The following is a 15279-nucleotide window of genomic DNA, read 5'->3' as shown; positions in this document are numbered from 1 at the left end:
TTTTTGTTTGTTTTCTTTTTTTAAAAGAAAAAGAAAGTCAACAATGAAGAAACAGTAAAGAGAAAAGAGTTCAAACTAAACTGCATTTGGTGGAGTAGGATTAAGTACAAGTGACTTGGAAAATCTAACAGAAGGGACTCACAAGCAGCTGAGGGGAAGCTGGAGGTGGCAAAGCTCTTCAGCCACACTGCTACTGCTGGAATAGTATGTCTGATTGTGCTCTTACCTGGGGAGTCATCTGTTAAATAGTGAGGATGGAAAGACTTTAAACTCTTTATCTTAACATTCCTCTAATGCATTTCCTTGCTGGAGGAAGGGGTGGGGGAAGAGAGAGAGATCTGGTTTTCATTGGCCTGAGCTTGCAGGAAGAGCTGCAAATCTGGGTGAGCAGTTTCCACCCCAGGCGGCTTCCTACTCTGCAAGGCTTTCTTGGAAATACAGTTTCTGGTACGTGAATGATGTAGGTTTACCAAGTTTCCTTCCCCCATGCCTTCCTTAGACCACATCTACTGGTGGTTCATTTCTGAGGAAATTAAGATTTGGTTATCTTGTGTTGCTGATGAGTAGAGTGCATAGGTATACAGAGAATGATCCCTGTGGGATGATGTGGAGTGTATGTGGTACGTCCCAAAGAATGCACAACTTGGAAAAAACTTCTCCCATTCCTTCCACTGCTTCTCACATGTGACTCTATTAAAAAACATGCTTTAGTCCATGAGCTAAAGCAAAGCATTTTCTATTATCCTGGTGGGTTCTTCTGAGCAGGCTGTTGTCTGTTATGACTGGGAATTTTGAAGCGCTTAGCATTTTTCAGGGCCCTTCCACTAAAACTGATCCAACTGGTCCAACATCAGTATAGTTATTTCTACAACTGCAAACATGTGCTTATCTGCTGAACTACTAACGTAAATAAATTTTATCAACTCGGAGATCAGGTCATAGTGAGTCTTCTTGTTTCTTGTTTTACCATGACCAAACTGCTTATTGTATCCAAACTAGCTCAAAAATACCCAGGTTGTGCTGCAGCCTATTGCACTGATTGCAATCTAGACAAAACCAGCAACAAGTTTCTCACAAGTTTTAAAAGTTTTGCACTTAAGCCATTCAGAAAATACTAGCTTACCCTAAACTGAGGTTATTTTCTGTTGATAAACGATACTATAAGCAAGGCTCTTATCTCCTGGCTAAAATGTGTTTTCTTTGATCACTTGATTAAATTCCTGGTATCACGTTCCATACTTACTACTTTTCCTTCTACCCTTTCTCCCAAAGCCCTGTTTTAAGCCGGTTATCTTTCTATTGCCATTTCATCCCCCATCATTGCTACTCTTTCGGACTCTAAAAAGAGGTCAGTAACATTGCACAAAACTTTCTGTCTCAAGGACTAAGTTATATATCGTTCTCTGCAAATGGGAGAGAATATTCTATGAAATGGATTCAGATTGGGTTGGGGGGGGGGGCAAAGAAATATTTATATATGAGAGCAAATGGCATACACAGACAGCTGCAGTACTCAAAAAAGCTCACAGCATTGCTTTGGGCAATAGCGTTCCACTTTATGACTCTTTTTGGCTATATATTCCTCTAGAAATTGTAAAACTTGTTGATCTAGCCTCTGTCAGATACCAAAGTGGGAGAGGTGCTCTGTCAATAAGTCAATGTTTTTAAAAGGCAAAATAGAGTTACTTTTCAATTGGAAAGATAAGAGTGAGGGCGATAGCACTTAGAAATGTGGCATTTGAACTGTTGAGTCTAGTGTTCCTGAAGGTGAGGGACGGTCAGTATAAAGCACTTAAAATATCTGACATTGCGCTGGAAAACATTCCACGGCAATGTTTCCCTTTTCTCCTGGAATAAGTACAGCTAGCAATGAGATGGAAGTTAGATGTTAATGCTTGTTCAGAGTTCAGGTTATCTGAATGACAACTTTTTTGCAAACCTATGCAGGCAGGCAAGGTACAGTAACAATAGTAAAATGATTAAGAAGTATTCCACCCTTTTTCCTCGGGAGAAAAAGAACTTGCATTTGTTCCTAGAGAGGTAACATGTAATGAAGCATATCATCTGGTAGGGTTTTTTTAAGCTACCAAGAAAATGGGGAGAAGAGATCACAAGATGCCATCTTTTTTAGGCATTCAAATAGAGCAGCTTTCTAGCAGTGATCTCTGCTGAAATCAAGAGGAAATTAAACATTTCATCTCTTTTTGGTACCTCTGAACATCTTATCCTACTAGTCTTACATCTGCCTTTCTAGATTTTTGAAAGGCTGGCATCTAGGCTTTGTGCTGAGACGGTGAAGACAGTAAAAACATTCTTCTGTTAAACCACGATCCATCCTGTGAGTAAAGTTAACATTATGAAGTTCTACACCATCTTCTCAGTGGCAAAGAGAGTTTCTTCTAGTCCATGCTCTGTTCAGGCTGGCCATTTATTACACTCCATGGTGCTTTAAAAGTCAAAGGGGGATACTCTTTCTTAGAACTACCTAAGTACTCTTCTGTGCATACTGAAAAAAATATTTTGCAAAATAGACGCAAAGTATTGATTTGGTCTAACGATACAATTTTTCTTGACCTTTGTGAGTGAAATTTATTTTAATCAGAAACACATATATACCATTAACTATGCAAAAAAACTATCTAACCCACCAAGGACAATCCTTTGGTCATGCAAAACAAAATTAAACCAAAATATCTGACAAGTATTCCTACCAATCTGATTCAGCCCTGACTGAATTCAGTTTCTTATCCATCCCTTCATCTTGCAGTCAGAGTGAGATCCGCTGAGGGAGCTCAGCTCCGTCTGGTATTAAAGCACTTTCTGCTTCAGGAGCATTCTCCCCTGCTTTAGCTGGCTTTCTTTTCTCATACACCTAGACTGTGAATTGGGGTTTTGTTTCATTAATGCTTTGCTATCAAACCCAGACTGCTAACGATTTTATGGTGCTGCTATTTAATGCAGAGGTCACTGCAGTATGTGAGAAGTCCAATCAATAATCAAAGACCTATTGTTTTAAGCACTGTATAAAAAAAGATAGTCCCAGCCTGGAGAATCGTTAAAGAAACGTAATCAAAAGAATCCTTGAAGAACTGCGATCCATTCCCCCATCCCCAAACCCAGTGCATATCTGCCTCACGTGACAAAAATAAACATGTAACTTATGAACACATAGTCGCACCAGCCAGTTCTGTACAGCTCTCTGGATAGTTAAAGGAAGGTAAAATGCATCAGTAATTGTTTTGTGACCAGTAGAATTTCTGACCTCATGTGTGGCGCTCTGGTACTCATAGAAAGTGAGTCATTGTCAAATTAAACTGTGTATCTTATTTCCAAATTATGAAAACACAAGCAACTTGGGAAGGGGAAAAGTAGGAAAATTATTAATCATCCTTCATTGCAGGAATTTTTTCTCTCTGCTGGTGATGGGATGCAAACTTCACTTGAATCTGAAGAGCTTGCTAACCTGAGACTAAAGAAACTGAGGAACACGAGACTGTCCTTTGCAGTAGGCTCTACCACAGCTCCACCACTGTCTATGTAGCCTTGCACAGGCAAAACTGCCATGCAGTTTTTCCAAATGTCTAGTTTTTAAGTTCATAGGCATTGTGAATTCATGTACATAACTTAAAATACTAAAAGGAGAGTTAAAATGGAGTGAAAAGGAATCCTTTATAGAATTGAAATAGCTGTGATTTGGAGGAAGACAGGTTGTGCAGATGCTCTGTAAAATATAGAGGACATGAGAGCCCTGCAATTGACATCGAACTTCAGACAATCCGTGTTTACCTGTGTGGTGAAAAAAAGACAAACTGCTAATATTTTTGAGCTTCAGAAAAATTTAACCAAATGCTATTTTGCATAATAGATGCTGCTTTTTTTTAAAAAAAAAAAAAACACAAAAAACCCCAACAAGGATGTATATTGGTATTTAAGTTGGGATATTTACGATTTCTTCTGTATCTCATAACATGATTTACTTTGAAAACTGTTTTAACCTTGTCAGTATGCTTGTATGCAATAATTAAACAGGCTACTCAGAAAAATGCTAGGAAACTATTTAAAAAACATCAAATCATACTTCTTTCTTAGATGGAAGGACAGTACTCATTGTAGTTGGATGCAAAATCAAGGCTTTTTTTCCTTAAAGTTGTTCTGTTTTCCTGCTGGCATTATTTTAAAAGAACAAGTATTGTGTCTTCTTTTTAGAAAACCTTATCCATTTATAATGCTGCCATAACATTTTTAAGTATCGAGTGAAGTCATTCGATCGCTTTGGGCCAGAAATCTAATTCACAAGCTACTAATATAATTCATTCAGCATTCAATGTAGCGATTTGAATTTTCACAACAAGCTTTTGTTTCTTCACGTCTTTACACTTGACTCCTCGCTTTGTTTTTAACTTTCTGATAAGAGGAACTTCAGTGGAGAAGGCTGTCAGCTTCAGAGAAGGTTCCTCCAATCTGAAGATTTCTTTGCTAATCGCAGGCGGGTTTCTGGCTGGGGCAGGGTTACCACTCAAGCCATATCTATAATGTGCCCTGGTGTAAGAAATTTTGAGTGCCAGCATATTCGAGTGAAAGCTAATTCAGTGATGGATTCTGCATGACAGTCAGCTGCTAAATACCTAGACAGTCACGGTTTGTTGAGGAAGGAATGTATTTACCAAAAACAAGCAAATATGTGCATTTGATGTTTGTGTTACAAGTGGCTGCTACAACAGGAAGTTATTCAAGTGCTGGAGCACTTAAGCATTATATTGTTCTGGTATTTTGTATTCACTAACCTGGAATGAAAGCATCTCTCATCCGATGTCATCTTCTGTAATACAGCAGACAGAAGCCAATGTTACAAATCAAGAGTTCAGACTGCAAAAGAACAAAGTGAACATATTCAAACATTCAGCCAACATTATATGGAGACTGTGCCAGAGGCATTTATTGCATATTTTCCCAGTGCATTTATTAATCACTTCCTCAAAGGCTTATGTTAAAAAAATCTCTGAATTATCCATCTCTGAATATGTCATTGTATAAATATTACTACATTTTAAATAGCAGGAATTTAGAGAAATGTGATTAACAAAAGAAGAACCTGTAAAGTTAGGAGAAATAGGAGAAAAAATTTCTAGCAGGTTAGGGAGTATTTTGCCTGAATTGCGAAAATTAAAATGGAAAAGAGCCTGTTCTCATTCAAAAAACTTGTTGAAAAGGAATTTTCTCATATCGAGACTTAATTTCTCCATTACAGTAACTAGTTAACTATTTAAAAACTGGAAAAAGGCAAGAAGCATCTGAACAACTGGTATTCTTGATAAATATTTTGAGGATCGCTTTTGTTCCTAGGGTTGTCAATTGCCATTAGTGCAAAATTTATCAAGCGAACTGTCGATACCAAGATGGATATACTTAGGATACTGTCAGTTCTGTTATGAAGTCTTCATTGGGACTGTGGGTCATGTGGGACCATGTAACATCCAGCATGTCATTACAAGCCTAAACAATAAAATTATTTTCTGTAGCATATCATGAAGGTTCATCTGTTGGGAGTGTTTTCTGAATTCTGTGGGACTTCCATGAGATTTGCTAGCCCGGAGACACTAAAAATCAGCTGTTCCTGTGCAAACATGGTAGGAAAAGCTGCCCCAACTCATTTTGTTCTTTGTGTAGGGGCACATAAATGCACAAAGTGCAGAGCTGAGCAATTTGTATGTCACTTTGTGCATAAAGTGATCAGTTCCTGCCCCACATGGTCAAGTTTTAGTATATGTAGGTGGTTGTGTTCAGCTAACAAAACACGAGATCTGTTGACTGTGGACTTTCTCCAGATAGTGAAAGAAAAAAAAATGTTTGTGTTTTTTTTAAATTTTTTTTTGCTACCAAGACATACACATACACAACTGCAGTCTATTTACAAAATTTGCAATAACTGCAAAAAGGTGCCAACTTGAATAAAATAGAGTTTTAAAGTGTGAAGAAGCTGAAGATGTGCGTTTTGCTGTGTAGTATTATCTTCTGGAAGGAATGTGAAATACAAACAACAAAAAAAAGCCCCAAAGCTTTTAGCAGTAATGCTCAGCTGCATTTCCTTAAAGGCTAGAATGAGCTACCATTCAAAGTATATTTTCCTTATGCTCAAAATATGATCATGTAGGGTCTGCTGAGCCTCGCACATTCAGTTTTCTTTAGCGAGACTTAGATACACCAGATGAAGGATGGCTCCTGGAGTCATAACTTCAGCTTTCGTGAAACAAAATGGTTTCTTTGCCTCATCGTTTCAGCAGAAACCTGTAATCTGAGCACAATGCAGGTTGCGATGTATCCTGAGTCTGGAGGCGGCATCTGGGAGAGAAGGGAGGAACAGCCAAGACCACAAATTAATTACCTGTCCCCCATTAGCAGCCTGAGACTAGAGTGGGCCTCTATTCCTCCAGAATGGCTTGATAGAGGACAAAATTTGCTTGGAGACTTGCATGTTCTTGGCATACAAAATATGACTTGATTGTCAACATCACGTGGGGAGCGTGTAGCTTTTGTCAGTAAAAAAAGTGCAAGTACCAAAAATGCAAGCGACGGTGAGCGGGGTGTTTGTGCTCTGGGTGCCACGTGTGCCCGGATCTGTGTCTGTTCAGAAACTACCGCAGCACAAGAGGGTGGGATCAGTTGATGCTAAGGACATGGCATTTCCACTGAGGGGTTTCAGCTTATTAACTGATTTTTCCCTACATTCCACGACCGTTAAGTTAAAACTCTGATCTACATGTCACTTTAAGATTCTCCAGGGAAGGAGAGTGCTCATAATGCCTGCCATAATAATAAAACTCGGATTCTTGGATACTTTCCCCTTATTATGGTAAACAACATAAAATACAGAGTACCTAACAAGGTTCATCCTTGTTTGCCTTAGCACTAGGTCTTAAAGAGGATTTCATAAATAAGGAGAACAATGCTAATTCACCAAACTAATAAAAGGAAGACTCAGTAGGACATGATCACAAAATTGAGGTATGAAAAGGGTTAATAATGTGTCAGAACAAATTAACTGAAAATTGCAAATGAACTCTGATGGACTTTTTGTGAATTATAAGACGCACTTAACAATGGTATAGCAAAATGGTTTTGGCTTTTTTATCTCTTAAGATATGCATCCATCAGATTTTTCAGCATTCTCTATATTTAAAGCAACCTGAAAAAACCCTTATATGTTGAGCTACTAAATCATCTCTGCAGGCTGTTTTACATATACCAGCAGGCTAAAGAAAATAAACCAATCAATAAGGAACAGAAATCCACCTCTTCATACAGTTGTGTTAAAACTTTCATTAGTATCATATGGAAAACTATTGATATCATAGAAATAATAGTATAATAATAGACTGTGAATATTCTTACTTATGATAATGAGTTTGTTAATGTGATTTTTTTTATCTTTTGTTCCATTAGCTTGTTTTACCTTTGAATATCTAGCTGTACATTTAAACACTCATTATTATTTATTGTATAACTTTACCATTGATAGTCATGGCAGAAGTATTTTGGAAGGGTTTTAATTTCGCTTGACAGATGCTTTAGCCTTTTCTCTCTCTCTTTCAAGTTCACTATGAAGTGTTTGACTTTTGGTAGAAATTATGTGAAGTTTCTTCTCATCCTTTGCAGGTTTTTTTTGTAGAACTCAGACTAACTTTATTCCTAGAGCAGCAGATACAGCTCTCTCTTCTGCATGTTTCATACCACTAGACCCTTTCTCCTGCTTTTTTACCATCACTAGGTACTCTGTTTCATTTGCTTCATCCATTTATGCATGATTTTGGACTTGGAAAAAGTGATAAATGCTGTCTTCCCTTTATCACTCAGCTCTTAAGTCATTCTGACAGCAGAAACTGCTGTCCCAGTTACAGCAGGTTCATTAGGTCATCAGAAAGTACTAGCAGGAGCACCTTTCTGCCTCCAACCTTACTGCACTAAACGCTGCGGCACCAAATGATCCAATTCATGAATTGGTCTAAGACAGCATCCACCAGAGCTTATAATAACACATAGAAGTATTCTGTCACAGTGGATGTTGAAATTATTACCTCTCATTTGCAATTCAATGAAGCTGTCGGTTTTTTCCTTGCAGTTCTGCTTCTTTTCCACCATATGTTCTCCTTAATATAAGCAGTTGGGCAGCGCTTTTTGTATCGTTCATTCACCTCCTCTCTTGCTTCTGTCGCTCACCACGAAGCAGGCTTTCTGGAGCTCTAGCCTACAGTTTGCTGCCTGCGACTGCTTTGCAGTTCTGTTTTTCCTGATGAAGGAAGTTCGCCAGCAATGTAGGCTTGTTTCTTCACTATTACGCAGTTCATATTTTTTTGTTACATGTGTACAATTTGCAGCTGTAGTTGAATGTTACATAAATAATATGATTAATTAGCACTTATTACTGCTTTACATTTCCTAAGTGCTGCACAAACTAGCTAATCAAGCAGTTAATAAACTAATTAAGCAAAACCAACACGCAGTTACAGGAGTTGTATTTTTCTCTTTGTCCTTGTACAATCCTCTAGCATACTGGTACACTGGGAAGTCTATAATCAAAAATATGTATAGAAAGTTCTCCTGATTAGGTGATTTCTTCAATTTTCTCACAGTAAAATATAATTGAAAAACAGTGCTTGTGTAGTTAGATATAACAAACCTGATTACACTGTGTGGGATTTTTAAAAAGCTTTTTACTTCAACCTATGTTCCCATTCAAATCAACAGCAATATTGGCAGCCAGTGTGAGCAGAGAGAGGCCGGCAGCAAACTCCTATGACTAAGGTACCACATTCATGACTACGCAAGGCTGTCTTGATGTGTCTTGCCTGTTAGCACAAAATAAGAGAAAAATATTTGTTAGGGTCAACCTGGCAGTATTGTCTGCTATTTTGGTTAAAAAAAAAAAAAAAAGGCAAACTAATTTATAGCTAATAAAGATAAACCTGGTATACTGTAATTTTTCATTTGCTTTTATGTGCACCAGGAACTTATATCTGACCACTTGGCATGATTTAAGCCAGTGACATATAAAGTTATTTCATAGACTTATGAATCAGCTCTTTTGACAAGGCAGTTTGAACTTGCCTAGGTCTTTTGTTCTCATCTTGCCAAGGTGAAACAATGCACGGACTACCCTGATTTTAAAAAAAAAAAAAAAGATAATTCTCTGCTAACAAAAGAAATGTTTAATTGTGCAGGACATAACACACAATCTCTACTGTGCCTTGACTAACTAAGTTCAGTTTGGTGGGAATTCATGCAGGAGTAAACTTTCTTCATTTTACTATGCAGTACAGCATGATGGAATTTTCTGATAAATTTTCTGTTGACAGCTTTTTTGCCACATCCAGTGTAGTATCCAGAGCCCTGTTTGGCAGGTTTGAAGGCTTGAGTTTAAGTACAGCCAGTGGATGATGACTGAACAAAAAAAATTGCACGCTGTATAGGAAAACCATTACGTAGCGAGATGTTTTAACCATGACGATTTGCACTGTCGTATATGCACAGTGATGTTTTGCTTTGGCTCCAAAGTGAGTGTGGAATGACATGGACCAGATGAAAGAAAAGAAATAGGACATTTTTTCACCAGGAAATGGTAAACAGAAATAAATGTGCTCTTAAATATTTTGAAAGGTGGTCTGTTACATTGACTGATTTGTGTTATGAGAAATGTAACCTTTATGAAAATTATGACTGGATTATCAAAGTATCCCCCTGTTCACAGATTCCTGATTGTGCTGCACAAGTAGAGTTCTTTATTACATGGCATATTTTCAACCAACTGTGTAATTGAGACTTTCTCCTTGCAACAGCTGGATGCAGTTTTTTAACATGTTCAGTATCAAAAACTGCTCAAATGCCTCGTGATTGCTATTTAGGTTGAAAACAGATTTTTGGCATTTCAAAGCAAAGGGAATTTCAATGATTGCAGGAGTAGGACTTCATACAATACAAACATAAGCTGGACATGTTTAAAATTCGCATGCAGATTCTGGAAGATGTACTTTGAAGCTGTCTACTTTTCACTGTGAAAAACAATACACCTTGGGTTTTGTTTCCTGTTTTTTATTGCCCATCATACTATTTTGAGGAAGCGAGGGATGAAAACTTACAGTGGTTTAAAAACACGATAATTCTTGTGGTGTTACTGACATATTTGCTTCTATAGACGTTCCCAGAAGTGAGGGTGAACTGATGCAATGTAAAGGCTTTGTGAGGAATATGGAGACCAGTATAATTTGGGAAAGAGCATTATACATTTGTGGAAAAGTCATTTGAGGTACACCATTTCTAAAAAATTGGCAGAGTTGTGTTAGAAACACTTCTGTCACGTACAGATATTTTAGGCAGAAATTGCGTAAGATGTACAACAGTATGTGAAAGAAAAAAAATTGTAGTTGGTTTCTGTAACGTTTCATTTGACTCTCAGATACAATATAGAGACTTCCCCCCATATGTAATGAGAATAAATATATCTGTATACATATCGAATGGTAAGGGGAGATGGACTGGCCAGTCTTTATAACAGTGCTTCACACTGAAATTATTTTATATAAAATAATCATGGCCTAAGCCTTTTCTTTCTTGTTTCCTTCCTTAGGAGCAAGGGACAGGCTGACTGACCTGGGCTGTTAATGTGCTCTACAACTTTCATAAGGCCGTTGTATGTGTTTTCTTCCGTTGCTCAAGTCGGTAACACAGTTGAAACTGGGATGATACTGTCTGAGTGCCAGATGCCTAGTTGCTAGGTCTAGACATCTCTCATACTTCACTGACCTTTTCGCATGGCAGCTGCAATGTTTGGGTCAGCTGCTTGGCTCTTCCTCCGCAGTCAGCACGAGGCAAGTTTCACCTCGCTGGAAGCGCTCGTGTCTACAAGACGTGGGCAATGCGGGACCTCGCTGGAAGTGCTTGTGTCTACCAGACGTGGGCAATGCGGGGTGAGGACATCTCAACAGGAGTAATGCAGCAGCTGTTAGGAGTGAACACGACCACGGGTGTTGCCTGTGGCCTGCCCTTCCTTGCTCTCTCACTTGTTGCACTCAGATTTTTCACTTTCAGTCATCCCTTTTAGTTTAATGTTTTGTAATTATTCCTGTTTAAAATACATATATTTTAGGGGAGGAAGGGGGTGTTGGATGCAGAAGAATGTGGGTTTATAATTTTTTTAAAAATTGCCTCTGTTTTAGATTCCTACCCATTTTTAAGCCAACTCCTTCGTGCACATACCATGAAAAATCTCACAGTAGAGCAGTCTTGAGTGAGGAGCTGTGGAAGCTTCTCCTTATTGCAAAGCAGGTTTGGAAATATTAAGGCTTTATATAACTGATTCTTTCACTTACAAAGAAGAGCAAATTAAAACCATTTACCTCCAACTACAAGAGATTGCAGAACTTCCCACTGGTGCTGATGCAGGAACATTTCATAGAGAATATTTTCCTCTTCCTGTGGACTGATGCTGAGGGAAAAGCCTGTGCTTGGGATTTTTCCTTTCTGTCATGTGCAGACTTATAACTCCGTTTCAAAAGCAATTAATATTTATGAGGTTGGGCTGAGAATAATACAACTGCTGTGAGACAGTGAAATATCTGCCATTCACATATTTAAGTTTGAATGAATTGAATTGTATTTAATTCTTTCTCTCTGAGCTTGTAAACAGATACCAGCGTATATCAGCACTAGTGTACATTGTTGGCAAGTGACATGTGCTGTCAGCATAATTTTAGACACATTTCATTTCTTGCATAGTACTTATCTGAAGTTTATCACTGATCCAGAATGTTAAACTTTTTCTCATTGGTGTGCTAGCTACTGAAATCAGAAGGTTTTCTCAAGGTATGAATTGTTCCTACTTTGGATGCAGAAGCAAGGGAATGGCAGTAGTGATTGTCTAGTGACTTGCTGAAGTAGCATAATTAAAACTCGCACTTTGCGGAGCCCTTTAATCAGCATTGATTTTAATCCTTTATTGTTAAATAGCTTCAGGTTGTCTTCTGTTCAAAGTATAGTGGAAAGACTGTATATGTATAATTGGTGGCAAATACAATCAGGCTAAAAGTGCTTGTCGTCTCTGCCCACCTACCCAACCGGATGATGGAAGATATGAGCGGCTTATTATTGCTAACTTGGTGCTCCAGTTGTCTTGGGGAAAATAAGTGGTTTGCTCTGACTACAGACAAAATCTTAATGTGTTGTTATTACTGTAGATCAGGATCTGAGCTGTAGACATTGAAGTATTGCATTAATATTTGCTGTGCTTGGATTAGCTGAATTGGCAGCATATTTAAGTAGGGACTTGGGCTTTCATATTATTTACTTAATTATATTTGTAATTTACTGTGGCTCAGTACTCAGCATGGTTTTTAATTGTCTGAGGGAGACTGTTAATTTTACAAATGAAGTGGAATAAGTGCATGTAATTTTGCAGTCTTGGCTTTATAGGAAGAAGGTTGAGTTTTGTGCTCATTGCTAAACTTTATGGTATTCCCATTACTACTACACTGGTATGGTTCTAATTAAAATTTTAGAAGTTCATTTGCTAGTAGTTACTAGGCAGCCATCATTTCTGTAATTATTATTATTTTGCTATAATTTGGGTAGCAAATATATGAGGTTCCCACACAGTGCTTAAAAAGTAAAAAATTGTTGATGCTAGTGGCTTAATATGCACTAAATCATGCTCTGAAAGAGGCCTCATCTGAACATCTGAGGTTATCTGCCATTTGCCACCCTAGGTATCCTCATTGAAAGAGTGCACTATATATAAAGCCCCTCTAAGTACATATTTATAGTGGAACAGATTTGGGCTGATAGTAGGTTGGTATCCTCATATTCCTTACAGAAAAATGAATGATGAATTACTTTTTCTTTCCACTTTTCCTATTTTTATTAAGTAAAAAAAAAAAGGGGGGGGGGAAACATAAAAAGGTAAAAATTTGATCTATCTCCTTTACAGTATATTTTTATCAATTAAAAATGGCACCTGACGGCAGAATCCCAGGAATGTAAAGACTCATCACATAGAAGAACAGTCGAGTGCCTTACTATGTAATAAAATTCTCGAAGACCTGCTCTTAATTTTTGCATTGAAGTTTAGTTTAATGATAATGGTCATACTGTGAACAGGAGTGGTACAGAAGTGATTAGGGTTTATTTCTTAGAATTAGAGACTCAAAGAAGGTTCCTCTCAAATTTTGTTTCCTCTTCTGCATTTTAAGCAGTGGCTTACGGAGTGTTTAACACCTGCATGATGCAGGTGATACCTTTACGTTGCCTGGCCTCAGTCTCTCTGTCATCACTAAACAGATCTGACAAGTTACAATTTCTCTTATCCAAGTGAATGCTGTCAGCTAAGAGAAACCTTTCTGAGCCCAGCTTCAGCAAGGTTCTCAAGCACACGTCTTCAAACATGGGAGTTTCAATGGGTTACAACTGAAGGCTCTGCATAAAAACCTGCCTGATTTGATCTTTGAGAGATTTTTCTTTGAAAGCTCCCTAGGGGGAGCTTATACGGAAAAATCAATCCAGTTTACTTGTTACAATTAAATATACTCTGTCAAATTTATACTCTCAGGGAAAATCTGAAATGGTTATGAAGAAGTCAATATTGTTGTCAAATTAAAGGTTCTCTCAAAAGAGATCCTTCCAACTGGAAACCCATGCATTTCTGAAATTATTTAAAAGTAATTTCTGATTCTTTACGTCTCTCTTGATCCCACCACTAATCTGATGGTTTTACCATCACATTTTCCCACTTCAAACATATTTTTCTCCCCCTTCTTACACAAAAACCTGCACAACCAAGAAAGAAAAATTATTTAAAGACCAATTGTACAGAAAGAACTGGCAAGTTAGTTTTAAACTTAGGAAGAAATACACTACAGATGGTTATATACCTCAGGAGAGAGGCAGGCCCTCAAAGCCAGCTATACGCAAAAGTGCTGTCGTAGGAGTACTAGTGGAATGTGTTTCTATTCTGACATTAATTTCAAAGACTCTGAACCAGTGTCAGAATTTAATTCATCTTGGAAACAGGTCTCATACCAAATAAAAAGACACTAACCAAAGGCAGGCTGAAGCCTTCATCAATCTGACTGCTTTTGAGATTGAGGAATTCCCAGAAATACACTTGCCTTGTGTATAGAGGCTGTTCCAGTCCTCTGAGCAGTTATTTGGGAGAACTTCAATCCGAAGCTCAGTGCTTTCCTAAGACATGCATCCCATTTCCAAAGGAGTTTGTTTAAGGAAGTTTTCTAGCCTGTGGAAAGCGGGACATCAGCCTCTCTGATCAGGTTGGTCTCTTCTGGCTCTGTAAACATGAGTTCGTAAGATTTGCAGGTTGGTTTTGCTCTGACAAATTTTGCTTGCTTTTTGTGACTAGTGTCCAGTAGTAACACGTAGTCTGTGTAAAGGCATTTCGTTGAATGAATAGCAACAGAGTTAAATAACCTGGTAGTTTTCAATATGTTGAATGAGTCGTTGTACCAATCATACTTCAGTATAGTCTGAGGTTAATATCACACTCAACCATGCTTCTTTTTCTCTCTTTTAATTTACGTTTCAGTTAAAGTTTGATTGGTGTTAACTGCATTTACAAGAAAAAAATATTTGCACTTATTCTAGCTTGTACTTACGAATTGTTCACATAAAAAAAAAGATAATAAAATAGGCTAGACCTTTAAGTGATGAGAAACAAAACTTGAAATAGTGAGATGACTCATAGAGCTCAAATATAGAGCACAGAGGAAAGCCATTTATTTCTGTTAGTCTCGGTAAGCAGTACTGGAGAACTAAGAAGGGAAAAACATATATATCATTTTCCTCACCAGAGAAAGAAAATGGCTTGGAAATAAGTATTTTCAGTTTTAAATATATGAATTTTTTTTAAATTATATGATGTGCAGTGATTTGCCATTGCAATTTTGTCTGCCACGCACCGGATGCTGGGTGGGGAAGCACCGTGTGTACAGCTGGGTGGTTGGTCGTGTTTTCTCACCCTTCTCCTCTGCTTTTCCAGACAGAGGCAGCAGGATTCCAGGGTGCTTATGTAGGGTGAGAAAAGGTTGTAGAAGGGTGAGACTGGGGGAGAGGTGTGTTTGCAGACAGTCAGTAGATTTACTGGGGCAATCACATGTAACTTCTCTTTGTATCTTTCTGTAAATGAGCGGACAAACTCTTCATGTGTTGTCCAGGGAGGGTAAAACATGTGAGATGGCACCACAAATGCAGCATTATACAATCTAAATATTCTTTTTTTGTGCT

General features: G+C 37.9%; 1 protein-coding gene across 6 annotated transcripts in view; it reads left to right on the top strand.

Moving 5' to 3' along the window:
* DLGAP1 (DLG associated protein 1) overlaps positions 1 to 15279 on the top strand; it is a 422037-nt gene that overhangs the window by 142379 nt on the left and 264379 nt on the right. The gene's annotated exons all lie outside the window — the stretch shown is intronic.

This window comes from Grus americana, chromosome 2 (assembly GCF_028858705.1).
Source record: "Grus americana isolate bGruAme1 chromosome 2, bGruAme1.mat, whole genome shotgun sequence".
Lineage (NCBI taxonomy): Eukaryota > Metazoa > Chordata > Aves > Gruiformes > Gruidae > Grus > Grus americana.
The sequence above is the reverse complement of the archived record's forward strand: the minus strand, read 5'-3'. Positions and strand labels throughout refer to the sequence as shown.